The 16355-nt window shown below is 37.6% G+C and overlaps 1 long non-coding RNA gene across 1 annotated transcript; it reads right to left on the reverse strand.

Moving 5' to 3' along the window:
• Positions 1–248: 248 nt before the first annotated feature.
• LOC134548823 (uncharacterized) lies at positions 249–15274 on the reverse strand. Its single transcript, XR_010079920.1, has 3 exons — positions 13873–15274; positions 7985–8014; positions 249–1317 (listed from the first exon to the last, which is right to left on the reverse strand). It is a non-coding gene; the product is annotated as an uncharacterized LOC134548823 (long non-coding RNA).
• Between the last annotated feature and the right edge of the window lie 1081 nt (positions 15275–16355).

The raw sequence follows: 16355 nt of genomic DNA on the forward strand, positions 1-16355 counted from the left end.
AAAGGGTGATAAGAAGATTCTATCTTGTTCTTTTCAGACTACCCCAGAAAAAGCCTGAGATTAAGACCCTTCGAGAGAAATTCTATTAGAAATTCAGTGTACAGTCTACTTGAGATAATGCAGGAGTTTGGACTGTACCTCTCATTTCTTCCTGAATCCTCCATAACCTGGAGATAACATAATACCGTCTAAATCAAACATTTAAAAATATATAACATAATGAAAAGTATGAATATGGGCACTACTGCTGCTCATCAGAAATATTTATTTCAGATTCAAATTTGTTTCAGAAAATGTTTAAGCACATTAATTATTTAGGAAGAAATGTATAGCAATAATACTTCAAACTGCAATTTTGATTTATTATCTGCTTGAAGACAGAACATATTCAAAGGATGAGTTATAATTTAGGATCCATCTGATTGTCAAAGTCCAACTTGTGTAAAAGATTTTTTGCACCCATTTCCATACTGATACTTGCATGTCTTTGTGTCAGAATTACAGAATCACAGAACAGACAAGATTGGAAGGGACCACAGCTGTCCTTGATCCAATCTCCCTGCTCAGTCAGGGTCATCCCAGACTCAGGATTGTGTCCAGAAAGATCCTGAACATCTTCAATGAGGCAGGCTCCACCACCTCTCTGGGCAATCTGTTTCAGTGCTTGGCCACTGCACAGTGAAGAAGTTCTTTCTCATATTCAGGAGGAACTTGTCGAACGCAGGAGCCTGGGCTTATCCAGAAGAACTAGGCATGCCAGTACAATCCATCAGTGTTCCCTGAGATGAAAGCTGCTGTCATGGCCAGGGCTCTTCCAGGATCTTCTTGGCCAAGTGGCAAAGCAGCATGAAGCTGAACTGTTTGAGGGCAACCAGCTCATTTGGCTTCTAGTTATACACAATTTTTAACCAGAACATCCAGAGAACTTTTGCCCTAGCCCCTGCCTGCTGAGCCTCCATCCTGCAGCTCCTCAGAGCCCCCCGGCAGGCGAGCAAGGCACCATCCTCCGCCAGAGCAGTGCAGGGACAGGGGCCTGCAGCACCCCTGTATGGATGCTGGAAACCTGATCAGAGAGGGAAATCAGGCAGCAACAGAGTTTGTGAGAAGTCGAGGCACATAACTTTCTCACACTGGCCTGAGAATTTGTGAGGAGGAATCAAAAACAATCCTTGGAAGTTGGAAAACCGTTAAGGTGGAAAATCGTTAAGGTGGAAAACTGCTAGCAGGTGGTGTTTTTTCTGACTTGTAATTTACTTGGGAAACATGGTCAAGGGGTGTTGTTCTGAGTGTCCAATAGTGTTTCTTTCTCAGAAATGTCTGTAAGAGAATGGTGAAAAAATAAGGATTGCTCTCCTTGCCTTCTGAGAATGGAGTCTGTGTTGTTGTTATTCTGCCATCCCTAATCCTACGATGACACCCTGACCCATGCCTGGCCCAGCAGAGCCTTCAGCCCTGGCTCCAGGGATTACAAGAGGGTCTGTGGTCAGGAGAGCCATGCTTCAAGCACCACAACAAATCAGCCTCTGCCTCTTCCTATCACTGACACTCTGGATCCCTCGTGCCCCCGTCACACTCTGTGGAGAACAGGCCAGAGGCTGTTCTTGCATAGGAAGAAAGTCCCTGTGCAGACATTTCTGAAATATGTTTCCTCTGTTTTGGGCTGGCTTTGTCTTCCCTCGTCAGTCACAGCCAGGGCTCAGGGCAGAGCTGGAATGGGAATGCCCCTCAGCAGTGCCTGACCTCCATGGGGTTTGTCTCTTGACTCTCACGATGACATCCCTGAGTTCTGCCATCAGAGGCCATCCCTGGCTGTTCTGTGGCTCAGGTCCCCAGGGAAAAGCTGTGACAAGCCACAGGGGCTGTGCACAACCTGTGCAGGGGCTGGGGGTCACCTGCCCTGGGAGGCAGCGCTGCCCATGGGGAGGGCTGATCCCACAGCCATCTCATATTAATGATTCAGCCAGAAATCAAAAGTTTGTCTGCCTTCTTTCATCTATTCACTGTACAGCCCGCATACAAATTCCTATTCAAATATCATTAAAGCTCAAATATTGAATTATTCAGTGTAAGCAGCTTTGTGAAACACAAACTTCATGGCTGATTACACTTTGACTACCCCTGACTCATAGAAATAATTTAACTCTGTGAGTTCGTGTACCAAACCACACATGAAACTGAGTTTCATACACCGCGTCATAAAAAACAGTGGTAAAATTAAAGATTTTTCCTTCACTGTTCACACACAGCAAGGTGAGAAAATAAATGAAAGTTTATTGCTATATAACAAAGTTTTGAAAAATAGTGGGAAGAAAAAGCATTTAGAAACAGTTACAAGACAGCACTGAAAATCATGTAGACTATTTGGTGGTCAAAAACAACTAAGGAATATAAATAGTGCTTTTAGGGAGGAAAAAATCTGGTTTTTTAGGGAGGAAAAGCACTCAAGTTATCTGAATTTCCAAACAATACTCATGCACACACAGAGGATAAAGTACTTCCCTAATAAATATCTATGATACAGTGTAAGAAAAAAAGACTATCACACATTTCTCTTGCAGAAGTGTATGTTTAAAACTATTCAAATTAAATCAACTGTAGTGACTCACATTAACATGGTATGCAAAACTATAGGCTTGTGCTCGTGCTACTGCTGTTTCTTAAACTTAATTACAGTGGATCAAATATTTATGTGGGGCAGCCAACTTGGGTTTACATCTTTTACATTGAGCTCAGAGCGTACCTAGATGAACCAGAACTTTGTGTATTTACAGAGTTATAAACCAAAGATAAGTGTGTGCAGCACCTTTCCTCGAGATTATGCAGGCTCCCATGAACCAACATAACAGCAAATCACTGTTTCATTCTGCTTGGATTTCTATTGCCAACCAAAAAATTCTGAGGCAGTACTGGTTGATCCCAGACACTATATCTGAAGGGAGAAAATACTCCATTTTATCATGCTCCTATCCAAGAGTTGGTGCACTTTTTTTTTTTTTCTTTTTTTTTTTCTTTTTTTTTTCTTTTTTTTTCTTTTTGTACAGCTCTTTACTAACAAGTTTACATTCCACAGGTGTAATTGATTCTTGCAGCAGCACCAGAGCATATTCAAATACTGGACCTAGATTTGTTAATTTATAAGTAGATCTCTATTCTCATAACTGAAAACAAAATATGGATACGTCTTCTCATATTATACACCAGATCACTGTGTTAGACTGCAGACTCAGTGACCAACAGCCAGCAAGTGGTCTGCTGTCCCATAAAAGCATGTGTTTTCTTTAAATGGATATTTAATATTCTATCTAGTCAGTGCTGCTTGCAAGTAGTATTCCAATTAGACATTATTTTATTAACAAATAATTTGTCTGCTGAATAAGAGAAAGCATTGCCAGCACTCACTTCCTGCAGTTAAGTGTTACTGGTCTAGCAAACCCCATTTTTTTTAGAATCGTGGGGAATGAAGATAATTCCACTGGTAGAAAGTGACAGCTGTAATACAGTAAGCATGCCATGGACCTGCACTCCAGCTCTCTCATTCTGGTGCAGAAGTCTAGCACATCTCAGGAGAGACAGTAAATATGTAAAACTCTGGGGGTTTTAGCTTTTTTATTTACCTATATACCACACAAGCACAATGATAATGACCTCTTGAGCAATCATCTTGCCTTGCATAAACTTTTAACCTTTTAGGCTGCAGGTTCAGTGGATACATAATAAAAGGAGGGTCCCCCAAGGAAAACAGATAAAAATGGAAGAGACTGAAATAAAACATTATTTTTGCTGTCCTACTTTGTTTTGGTTTTTTAACCTTGTGGAATTTCTCATTTTCTATTTATATAAAGCACTTCATGGAGGGAACGACAGCCATAGCTTAATTATGAATGTGATCAGTCCTGAAATATCTAGAACCTTAAAGGTTGGCAAGAATGAGAATGGCAAACAACTTAACACTGTTAATAAAACCACAATAACTTCCTGAGCCCAGGACAATTTCATTAGAGTCAACAGAAAACTCCACAGTGAAAAAAAAAAAACAAACAAAACATTTTGATGTAGTACAGTAAATGTTGAGAGGTATAGAAATAAGTTTACAATATTAGGAGAAACAATTATTTACAAGGAAGAAATACGACTAGTATATTTTGCTAAGAATTAACCAAGAGATTGGGACATCCACCTGCTCACTTTGCCAAATTTTACCTTTCCAAAGGTCTAAGTGGTGAGGGATAATACAGGTTGTAGCTCCTTATCCTCTATAAAGACATAGAATTACTTTTACCATGAAAAACTTGCATCAGATATATGGATGTGGAAGAGCAAGCACTACCTCAGGGGAAAAGGAAAGGTATCCATTTAATGCAATCAAACTGTGCCAGTTTTGAGCTTGAGGGAAGCAAAGGGAATTTTTGTTATTGATTATAATGGAACAATAAACTTTTGACCTGTTACCTACAATAATTATGATTTTAAAGCAAATTCTATTTGAGAAGCTTTCTACTTTTGCGACACATAGGGCTGTCTGCAAACTGGACTTCAGAAAATCAAACGACAAGTTTCCAGGGCATATCTCAGAGAGTTAAACACTGTTTCTTTATGTGGATGATGCTTCTTTTTAATGCATGACTTACCCAAGGTTGGAGGGGTGAACTGTTCACTTAGGTGAATAAGGAAATTAATATGGGGACTTTTTTTCAGATCTATTTACCTGTGCATTTTATAATCACTGTTTATTTTCTGTACTATATCAAACAAATAAAGAGGGCTAAATGTAGTGCCATTGGTGGAGCTTGAGAAAGTAACACATTCCCCAGAACCGGTCCTGGAAAAGGCTAAATCAGGACTTTAAAGTCAGCAAGGATAAAGAATTTTTACTGGTATACTGGACTCACTCACCACCTGGTTGCTGAGAGAATTAATTTCCGCTCTTTCAATGCCTTTGGCCATTTTGGGGTTATTTTATATAGTATTTTGATTAGGTTTTTTTATTGACTAGTCCTCTTTGTAGCTGGCTGGTGCAAGAAGCTGTTACCAAGATACAGTACCACTGTAAAAGAAGTTCAAAAACGTATGTTGACAGGACTGCTAAGCAGGTCTAGAATAGCAGAGGTGTACAACCCCCAGGGGTTTTGATCTAAGTGTGATGCAGCGAAATAAAATTGACAGTAAGCATTGACTGATTTGCCCAGTTATCCAATAGGTCAGTGTATGCAATTCCAAGTATGCATTGTCATCCTCTGAGCTGAAAAGAAATTATGATGCTGCATCTGTAATGTGAAAACACACTCAAGAATTAAGAATTTTCCATGTACAAGATTTTTTTCCTGTGAACTTCTTCTGTTTGGATATATATTTTTATAGAGCACTTTCTGTATGCCTTATAGAGGATGTAAAACATGAAGTTCAAATTTCAGCAGCATTTTTCTCATGCGAGTATCTTACCTGACTCCCCAGGGGCTACTTATGTAAATACACCATGTGGAGTCAGGCCTTGAGCACAAAATACCCAAAACTGCTTTTATTCACCATGTAAGAGCAGGTGCACTGACAGTGAAGTGCACGGGGGTACTTTAGGGGTGAAAGCAGCAGATGTTTTGTTTTACAGAGCTCCCTTATGGCTCCTTCCCCAGGTAAGAACTTGATCAGAGTTTACGCATGGTAGGAGGATTCTATTGGATCAATTTACTCAATTATGAACCAAACAGTCATGGATATAGGCTTGCCATTGCTTTAACTAAAAGCCACTCACCCCACTCAAGTCCCCTATTTAATTAGGAGAAAAGAAAAAGCTAAGAAATGAGGAGAGTCACATTTTCCAGCAAGGCTGCGTGAGCCATTTTTCTGCCCTGTCTGGAGGAAGTCTATATTTACCTGAATTGCTAGAACAAGGAGAAACATTAAAAAAAAAGGATGTGGGTAGAAAGGGAATATGATGAGGCAGCAGTGGGGTACAGGAACTGACAACCAGATGTACAATTGTTGCCTGAATGAGGAAAAAAATGCTCTCATGTGTTTCTGTCTGTTCATCTCATCTGCATTCATCTGGGAAGATGGAAAAGGGTAGGGAATAAAAAAACACCAAAAGAACGAGAAAATAAATCTATTTCCCATACATCTTGCTAAATGTGTGCCTGTATCTCCATACTGATAGAAATTCAAAGCTTTCTGAAACTCATTATCTCAATGAGAAATTACAAATTATTCAAGAGCAGCTTCATTTTAATTCATATTTAAATAATTTCCTACTAATTTGAAAATTCAAGTAAAGCCATACTATGGGAAAATATAGAAGGTATCCTACAACCAGAGAAAAAAGCTTTGTTTCAGAGCGAATACATTTATAATGTCAAATTATACATGACTTGATAATTTTGAGTGTGAATAACTTAAATTTTTACCTATATTTTTTCTTTTGAATATCAGATTTATAATGAATAATTTAACTTAGAGATTATGTAAAATATCCCTGGCAAATATGGAACCTTCCACTCACTTTTTGATGAATTTTATTGCTCTTATCAGTCCAGGATATTTAACTGAATAAGAAGACAAGCAAGTTCAATTATGTCATCAAAATATGTTACAGTTTAGACTTTAGGAGAACTATTTAGTAGCAAGCATATTTAAGCAACCAAGATGTAGATTATTAATTCAGTAGGAGGGTCAATTATCTTAATAAGGACTGAAGGTGACATAGCATTTTATGATTTTAATGTGCAATAGGTTATTGTGAAATTGCCTGAGGGTGAACATAATCAATTTGGAGCATCTAAGCAACATTTACTTTGTACTAAACCTGACAAACAACCCGAGGAAATTCAGTCATGCAGTCAAACAGAACAGGAACACACAGAAGAATAAAGATATTGTTCTTCAGAGGTGGGTGAAAAAATGACACTTGGTGAAAGATATTTACAGAAATTTTTGCATGTGTTATCATATGCTATCCTAAAATGTATTTAGTTCTATAATAGAAGAACTCGAATTTGCCACCACCTAACCCACAAAGAATTGTCTAAAGTTTTATGAAAGGAATGAAAAATAACACTCACAAAATATAGAACTCAATATAAAATATCACCCTGTGCATTAAGAGCAGATATTACCGTGCTCTATAAAAGTATTCAAGCATATTATTTATTAAACCTATGTTGAGAAACTACAAGTCTATATTTTTAAAACTAAATTATGTATTACTCAGCATCACTTAAAGAAGCTGCTGAGAGGTCACTTTTCAAAAATTCTTATGTCTGACAGGAAGAAGTTCACATCATTAAATTGCAAGAAAGTGTTCAGAGCACAAAGCTGGCCCTTTGGTCATTTGGTGTAAATGGATAATTGACAAAAGTATCTTGATTGCATTTGAAAGCTCAAACTTTTCAAACACAGAGGAAAATATATTTTAATATTTTGGACTTAGCCAGCAAGAATTAATATTTTCATTTGACCTTTATGTCTCTACATTGTGCAAATACATTCTAAGTTGTTCTGCATATTGACTCATGGAAACCTAAGATCTCAGATTGTGTAATTAGCTTGGCTTAAAGCTGCCAAATCACACTGGAGTTTCTCATCATTAAAGGTGCCAGTGAAGAAAGGCATGTCACGGATGTAGTAAAAAAAAAGAAGAGAGGGTTTTTATTTTTCATGTTGTTCTTTGATTTTCATCATGAAAAGCAGAGAGATTGGCCTTTCTCCCCCCCCCCCTTCAGCACAAAATCAATAAATTGAGCACAGTTGTGAACATTGGCTGAATCACTAATATCAGTGTATTTCCTGTGGTGACCCAAGCCAGTCTCGTTCCCAAAAATGCATCTCCATGGTTATTTTACAGCTATTAGTGCAGCATGTCTTTAAGAAGAAATATTTCATAAATTCAGCCTGTGTTCACAGAGAGATGGCACGTTGTTTATCCCAATAATGAAACAATTAGAACGCTTAGCAGGTATAAGAAAGATATGCTCTATGTCTCTTCCAAATCTATTACCTTCTGTTGGAGTCCTGCAGACTTTCCAACCTGCAGGGAAGAATTTAAGAAAAAAGAAATCCTTTGGTTGATTTTCTCTAAATTCAAATGCTTATTTACTTAATCACAGGATGACAGAATGGTTTGAGTTGAAAGAAATCTTCAAGGTCATCCAATCCCCCTGCCATGGGCAGGGACACCTTCCAGCAGACCAGGTTGTTCAGAGCCCCATCCAACCTGGCACTAAACACCTCCAGGGGTGGGGCAGCCACAGTTCCTCAGGGCAACCTGTGCCAGGGCCTCACCACCCTCATGGGAAAGAATATTTTCCTAATATCTAATCTAAAGATACTCTACTTCAAACTAAAGTCATCCCTCCTAGTTGATGTTGAATATACAGCACTTTTTGGAGCAATGAAATAAAATGTCACAGGTTATAGGATTTGAAGAAATCTAAGTCTATAATGACTAGAAACAAAGATCAAGAAAAATCTTTCCTCCTGGCCCTTACTCACCTGTGTATTCAGCCTTAAGCACTCCAAGTCTTCATGCAAAAATTCAGTAGCAAACCTGTACCTACATTAGCACAACCTTGCTGTTTGTGAACTGCCGTGTTCACAAACATTCATTTGAGCTGGGTGCTTCCTGTGGAATTTCTCTAGGACTATTGCCTGTCCATCAAAAAGGACACATCCATCCTACAGCCCCTGTGCACCTGGAAAAAATTAAGGATTTGGGTGGACTTGTCTACAAATTTAGTGTCTTCTAAAGAACCCTTTTAAACTTTTTTCATCCCTCTTTCCTTCCCCATTTGCACAAGCAAATGTTTAGAATCAAACCAGAGGGAAAAAAACCCAAACTGCTGTGTATGCAAGATAAAAGGGAGTGTCAAAAATCATATATTAGATTACAGAGCTAGACTACAGTAGACAGTCCTTGAGAAGGTCTGTGAGAAGCAATCATTAGAAGACAAATCAGTCCATAAGTGGCTTAAAGCACCAAGGAGAAAGAGAAATTAAGAGGCGAAATACCTGAAAAAACTAAGAACAAAACACTTTAGCTAGGACACCAAGCTGTAGAACAAAAGAGAAGCACCTTGTGAATGCCCAGCACATGAGAACAGTACTTGTACTCTGAGACTAAGTAAACAGAAAGACTGAATTATGCAATGCATTCTATAAGTATTTTGAGACAGACAAGTTCACTAAGAATCAAGCTGAACACACTCTTTAAAAATGATCCAAACATCTGTAAAAACAGATGTGAATTTTGGCATGTAGGAAAAACCTGACTTGCTGACACTAAACTGGTCTTGCAGGATATGTAGATTTTAAAATCTGTTGTCTCAGGTGTATCACAACAGCTAAAGCTAATTAAAAAAATCAATGGGATTGTGTCAAGGTAGTCAAAATTAGCAGTCACAGTCGTTCAGGTTCAGAGTGAAAGAAGAGAAGGAAATGAAGATCCTGTTCTGAGTAAACAAAGAAAAATAAAAGGAACTATTTCTGTGAAGCAAGTACTTTGAATAAACCTGCAATTCAGACTTCATTTAATGTCAAAATACGGTTAGATAAAGGCTTTCCAGATTCCTTTTCTCTCTTTTAAGTATTGGCAATTTATCTTTCACTTTGTAACCTTTCACTGTCTCCTTTCCCTTTTGTTTCTGTATGGGTTTCCATGCAGTCTACCGTCCAAGAAATCTCTTAATTACTCAGAAAAGGCAGGGTTCTGCTTTTATCAAAATACACTGGACTAGATTCTTATTTTTATGCAATAGCAGCAACTAAGCCAAACACTATACCATAAATATTTAAGCAGTTTATATTCATGTCATCCAATTGTTCTTTAACAACACAATGAAAGCATCATAGCAACAACAACTCAAGTATGAAGAAAATACCAGGACCAAAGAAAGTAAATTTAGTCTTCAGTGAACTCAGTTTGGCAGTTTGAAGCTAATTGTTTAATTTTCATTGGGTTAAAATTAACGTAATATTGAAGAAAATTTGCCAATTAAAATAATTTCTGCCTCAAAACAGTTTGCTTGTAGCTGCTGCAAGGAATGACTGAAACTATACTAACTACAAGACAGAAAACAACAATTCTTGACTATTCTTTCCCATTTGTTTGACATTTTTACATTTGGCAGAACACTGTGTATTGACAAAGTAACTGTTTCCAATATACACTCAGTTTGTTAGTCAATTCATGTGTTGCTGGCACAGATTTTCCACACAGCAACAGAGGAGAAAAATATGAAAATGCCCAGGAATATATAACTAGAAGCTTATAAAAATTGGCAGAATTATAAAAGCCTAGTATATAAAATAAGTTTGATTTTGTAGGCAAATAGATTTTACTTTTGGTTTGTCATTTGTTTTTTTGTTTCAGCTTTGCTTTTCCTTACAAACTTCTTTTAGAAGCTTTGCATCCAAAGCTTAAAGCATTAAATATAAACCTGCTTGTGTGTTTTCCAAGTAAAAGCAAATTTTGACTGAAAAATACAAAATTGTGGAAATTATGAAAACAGGCTTAACAAACTCGTGACAAGAGGCAAGCAAGGCATGTTCCAGCAGCCCACTCTCACTTCACAAATCAGTGAAGGATGTGGCTCACAATTCCAAGTTGCAGTTCCAATTCCAGCTGCACTGGGGGCTCTCTAGGGGAGGTAAGGTAACAATTTTCAAGCTTCTGCACTTCCTGATGCAGAACAGCCTCCCATACTTCAAGGATGCTGGAAAACTCTTGTGTTTCTCAAAGGTTTTTGTTTCTCAGCTCTCCAGGGACTAGAGAATTAACAGAAAACTGGCACACAGAAAGCCTGAGAAGCCTCGAAGCCCTCTAAGTTTTGTTTAAAATTTTTCAAGATAGACTATGTAATGATTGTTAATGTATTTGTCCACACTTGCCTTCTGCTGGATATTCCTTTTATATAAAATTGCAGCTTTAGAACACAAAAGGAATTTTCCAGGGAATAGACAGTGTGACCTTTTCCCATAGTCTGTAAGAAGCATTAATTCCTTCATAGTACAATATATATGTTGAGCAACTTATGGTAGAGAACAGATGGTAAACAACCCAAAAAGCAGAAAAAAAAGAGTGCTACTAAAACACATGCTTTTTTTTTCTTTTTGCTTCTGTCAGCCTGCGAATATTCGGACCACGGAGAGTCTTTCACAAGAGGTTAGCATTTCTGAGATGTCCCACTGACAGCTGTGAAACCACTCATGACACATCCACACCTACGGGATAGAATCACGGAAAAGTGAGTCTGCAAAGTACCTGGAGAAGCTTCCTTTGGCACCTTGCCTCACACAAGGTCAATTTTATCTCTGTCACTCCTGGCTGATGTTTATCAAACCTATTAATAAAGGTGTCCCATGATGGCAGCTACAGTTTTCCCCAGCAATTTATTATGTTCCTTTCTATATCTTTATCATCAAAATCTTTGTAGTATCTGATCCATGTTCCTTTGTGCTGGAGTCTAATTTAATTACTTTCTTATTTTATTCATCATGGACATGATGAGCAGGGTTTTTTTCTTTCCTTTTCCCATACCACAAGGTTTGCAATTACGTGTTAAAGACTAGAGACAAATTTTTGTCTTTTCTTTTATATAGATATATATATATTATTTTTTAACTGTAATCAACCAGAGTTGGAAAAAAAAACCAAACCAAAACCAAAAACCAAAAACAAAAACAACCTATGTCTGGACCTAAAATTTAAAATTTAGCAAAACAAAATTTAAAATTTAGCTGTAAAAAAACTACAGGGAAAAAATGTTGACATATGCCAAATGTTCACCAAGTAAGAATTTATCATCTCTGCATGTTACTAAGCAAAATGGAGGGAGTGAGAGGAGAGAAATTGTCTTTTGGTGATTTTTGTCGAGGTTTTTGGTTTGGATCTCTTTAATGCTAATACTTTGATTGAAAGACAGCAAAATAGCAATTTAGTAAAAATTTGTGTTCTGTTGGAAATTGCTTTCAACAGAATATTTTTGATCAGACATGTTACAAAGATTCAAAAGATAATGTCCTTGTCAATCTTCATCAGCCCCTGAATTTTTTTTTACATTTTCTTCAAGCAACACAACAATAAACTTTAATTTTAGTTTCACCATGTATTTTACATTCATGCATGAAACACTTAGTAAAACTTTAACAAATAGAACTATTCTTTGAAAGAGTCTTGGAAATTTCAGGTTGTGTCTCTGTTTATAGCTGTCTACTTAGCAAGTTCTTCATGCAGGGGAAGCAATGGCACCTCTGCTGCATGGTCTGCAGGGACTTGTATCTCATATATCTCATTCATATCTCATATACCAGGGACATGGTTAAAGCACCTCTGTTCTAACACGGAAAATTTGAACTTGCTTCAGAAATTCCAGCTGGGACAACCAAACTGAACACCCAGGAAGAAAACTCTCAGGTAAACATTTCATCCTAGCTTCCATATATCCAGCTGCCTTGTCATGGCTTTCTAAATTTGATCACTTTGAAAAAGCTGTCAAAAATCTCTTAAAATCTCCAATCTACCACGAATCTCAACATTTCTAACAAATATCGACATAACTTAGTTTTTCTAAATTCTAGAAATAGAGCTTGTTCTACCCATGCACTTAAAAATCATAACAAGTTTTAAAATATCAGTGGAGTTAAAATGCTTGATTTATGTGCATCATAAAATAAAATTTATGGCACTTTACCAAGCATATGTATTTTAAGCACTTGTCCTTATATTTCTAAACAAACTGTAGGACTGCCCTGACTCTAGTGACAGAATAATTTTATCCAGAGAGCATTCAGAATATCTAAGTTAGAATGGCATGAATTTACTCGTTAGTCATTATTTTTCCTGCTCTGTTGAGCAAGTGAATCTTACTTCTTACTGTGTTTGCTAAACTCTGGAAATTCTGTGTAACTTTTAAATATATTATCATAACAAACATAGAAAATATGCCCAACATCAGTTCTTAGAAGATCACACCCATATCTTACAGCCTTTTTATGAACAGGGTGAGTCTCAAAATAGAGAAACTTGAGGACTGCCTTATTGAAAATTAACTCTCATTAGATAGAAAGGCCTGAAAACACTTGCAGAACTCCTACCAGACACTGTCCCTTTTTTTAACAAAAAGAAGCAGAGAACCCATCTTGCCTTTACACAACTAAAATACTCAGCAAACCAGAATCCACACAGTTTAGCACTAAAATAATCAAACTAAACATCTCAGGGAAAGCTGGAAGAGGGGCTATGTCATGAGTGACTTCACTAGCCAGAGGGATTTGCAGAAAGAAGTCCAGGGGAAACTGAGACAGGCATTACTTTTACAGCCAGTGTTTCAACATTCTAAACCACAAACATTCTCCTAAATCATCCTACTGTATTTTTAGTGACTTCCATTATTGATAGGTCACCCTTATAAGCACCAAATAAGCCCCTTTTACCAGCCTGTGTTCTTAGCGCTCTTTATAGACATTATAGCAGAGTTTTAAATGTCATATTTGATTTGTGTTTTATTTGAAATGGAAATAAGCAGCCCACATAGGTTTAATAATTTATCTAGTGTATGGTTTGAAACACCAGGGCACACAGCTTGGATGTCAAAATACACAGTTTGGAACTGAGTTGTTTAGTAAGTCTTAAAGGCAGCTATTCCAACAGTCATTCTAAAGCAAACTGGTTTTTCTCCTAGCCATTGCATCTATGGGACAAGCCCAAATTCGATCTTGTGGCTGGACTCTTTTTGGTGCAGTCTTTGCACAAATCTAAAATAAAGAATGGGAAAAAGTGTTTTGTCCCTTCCAGTCACTGCATAAATTTCTTGTGAATAATTCCAGTGTTGTTTTAGTGCTGAGTATTGCTTTAAACAGTTGGACATAAACACCAGGCATCCAACTTACCTTCCTGGAGCACGTGTGTGCTTTGCTAGACAGAAAACCACAGCCGAATTTGATCCCAGCCCGATTCCACTGCCGAACTGCAGAATCCATAGAAAGCAGTGGAATTATTCTAATTGTGCCTGGTAATTAGAGGAGAACACAAGTAACTAGGAGAAATTGCTAGGGAGGGAAACAAATTAACACAGAATAGAAAGTGTGTTAAAAGCAGACTGAGAAAAGAGCAAAACCAAAACAGTGCCAGGGTATGCTGCCTTCCCAGGCCCTGGGCTCAGGACTTTGGGTTGGGGGCACTTCTCCCACGCAAGAGTGTAATGGAAAAGTTGCAGACAGCACAAAGGTGACCCTGTTCTCTCTGGTGGAGCACTGGAGGTGGAGTGTGTTGGAAGCTTCACCACAGATCAGCAGAAGGGTTGGTCTGAAGGAGCCTTCTGCCCTGCTGCCCATCCTGAGAGCAAGGGCTTGGTGCTGAACCACTACAAGCAACAGAAGCAGGTCCTGATGCCAGGGGGATTTAAAAGACCCTGGGTAGCTGAAAACAGTGCTCTATAAATCATGGTGCAAAGGTTACAAAAAAGTAATTCAGAGCATTCTTTCCCCAGTCTCATACGTAGTCACCACATAATGAAGTACAGTACCTATTTCCTAAAACAGATTTTGCCATTTGTTTCACTTTTTAATTTTAATTTTAAATTTTTTGTTTGTTTTTGTTTTTGTTTTCGTTTTTGTTTTTGCACAATCACCTGCTTAGTGGATAAAGGGAGTGCAATACACTTGTCTGGAGTCCAGTGAAGTGCTTGCTATGATAACTTGCAGATTTGTACTGAGAATGATTTTCCCAATGCAGAGAGCATTTTCACAAGGGCTGAGAGCTGGCTGTAAAATAAGGGCTCAAAGTATTAGATTTGGAGTGTAGGGGAGAATATTTAATAGCATTCTGCAGAGAGTCATTCAGTTTAACGTCTTTATTAATAATGCACATGTGGGAGTAAAAAATACATTAATGAAATATGCAGGTGAGAATAAATTAGAACTTGAGGTGAGCACCAGAGAGCACAAAGGCATAATACAAATGGGACCAAGTGAGATTAAGGAATCAGGCAGAAAATTACAAAATGAGCTTCAAATGGGAAAAATACAAACTAATACATTTGAGGAAAATAATGTAAAATACAGATATTCACAGAGTCTGAAAAGTTCAGATGAAGCATAACACTGAAAGGTCTGAAAGCAGTAGTTTGTTGAAAACTGAGTGAAAAATTTCAGTGTATCATGGTCAAGTTTTTTAGTTCTGTTCAAGGCCAAGGCTTCCCTCTTCAGATAGATACAGTAGCATTTCTAACTTCAGTACTGCAGCCCACAAGCTCAAGAATACTGGACCTCTTTAAAAGTAAAACAAACAAAATAAATAATCAGTTTTCAACTCCCGCAACAGTAAAGATAGTGACAAATGTATTTATGATTTCGTTTTATTTCTGCAGTGACATGACTACAACAAACAACCACAAAGTACCAGACAACAAAACGATCCAAGAACCCTGCCCTGAGAAATGGAAGGCAGATCCACCACAAGCAAACCATGCTTTGATTCATTGGTGTAACCAGACTGTTTTTCTTGTGTGGTCATTTGGATGAAGAAGTGATGGATTTTAGGCTGGATGCTGATTATATCACTGTGATTATATCACTGTGACCATGTCTCCTGATTTTAGGTTTTTCTGAGTATTACGGAGTGTATTTGATTCAAATACCATCTAGGTCTTTCCCCTGACGGTACAGAGATCTGGGACTCTGACTCTAAGACCAGAAGGAAAAACTCTTTTGGGGAAAGAATTGGCAGCTGTTGGAATGTGTCAATAAATCAACCAGGACAACAGAAAAGCCAAAAATATATAGAAGACAAATTAAGTTATGTCTTGAGGAACTAGCAAATATTTGGGTCTGTAAGTTTTCTTCTTAAAAATAATTGCTTTCTTCAGTTTTTTTTGCTTTTTATTTTTTTATTTCCTCCATTAAAATTGTTATAAATTCCTATTCTCCCTCCTAAATTAATAACTCTGAGTCAGAACCAGATATTTTCTCAGGTATAATCATTAGCACTTGTTAAAGGCCTTCAAATGCTCTAGGCTGTGTCTTGTTAAGATTATTAAATGAATCTTTCACTTACCTCCTGGTTATTTTCCAATTTGTTTGAAGATGTCTGCAATTAAATCTCCTTCATAAAAGACAAATTCCCCTAACAAGGGGCAGTTTGCAGCTCAGAGCTCCATGATCCCAAAGCAACTTGTGTCACACGAGCTCTAGCAAGAAAAAACTTTCTAGTCTGCTTATTTTTTTTCCCTTTCCCTAGTGTTCAACAGTTTTCAAGGCTTCTGCTTCCATGAACTCTTCTGTTTCATTTGAAATTCCTACAGATCTTTCTGGAGCTGTCTGACCGCTGTTCACATCTAAACATATTTGTTTTGGTTGCTCACTGTAAACAAGGC

This window comes from Prinia subflava, chromosome 3 (genome assembly GCF_021018805.1).
Source record: "Prinia subflava isolate CZ2003 ecotype Zambia chromosome 3, Cam_Psub_1.2, whole genome shotgun sequence".
Classification (NCBI taxonomy): Eukaryota; Metazoa; Chordata; class Aves; order Passeriformes; family Cisticolidae; genus Prinia; species Prinia subflava.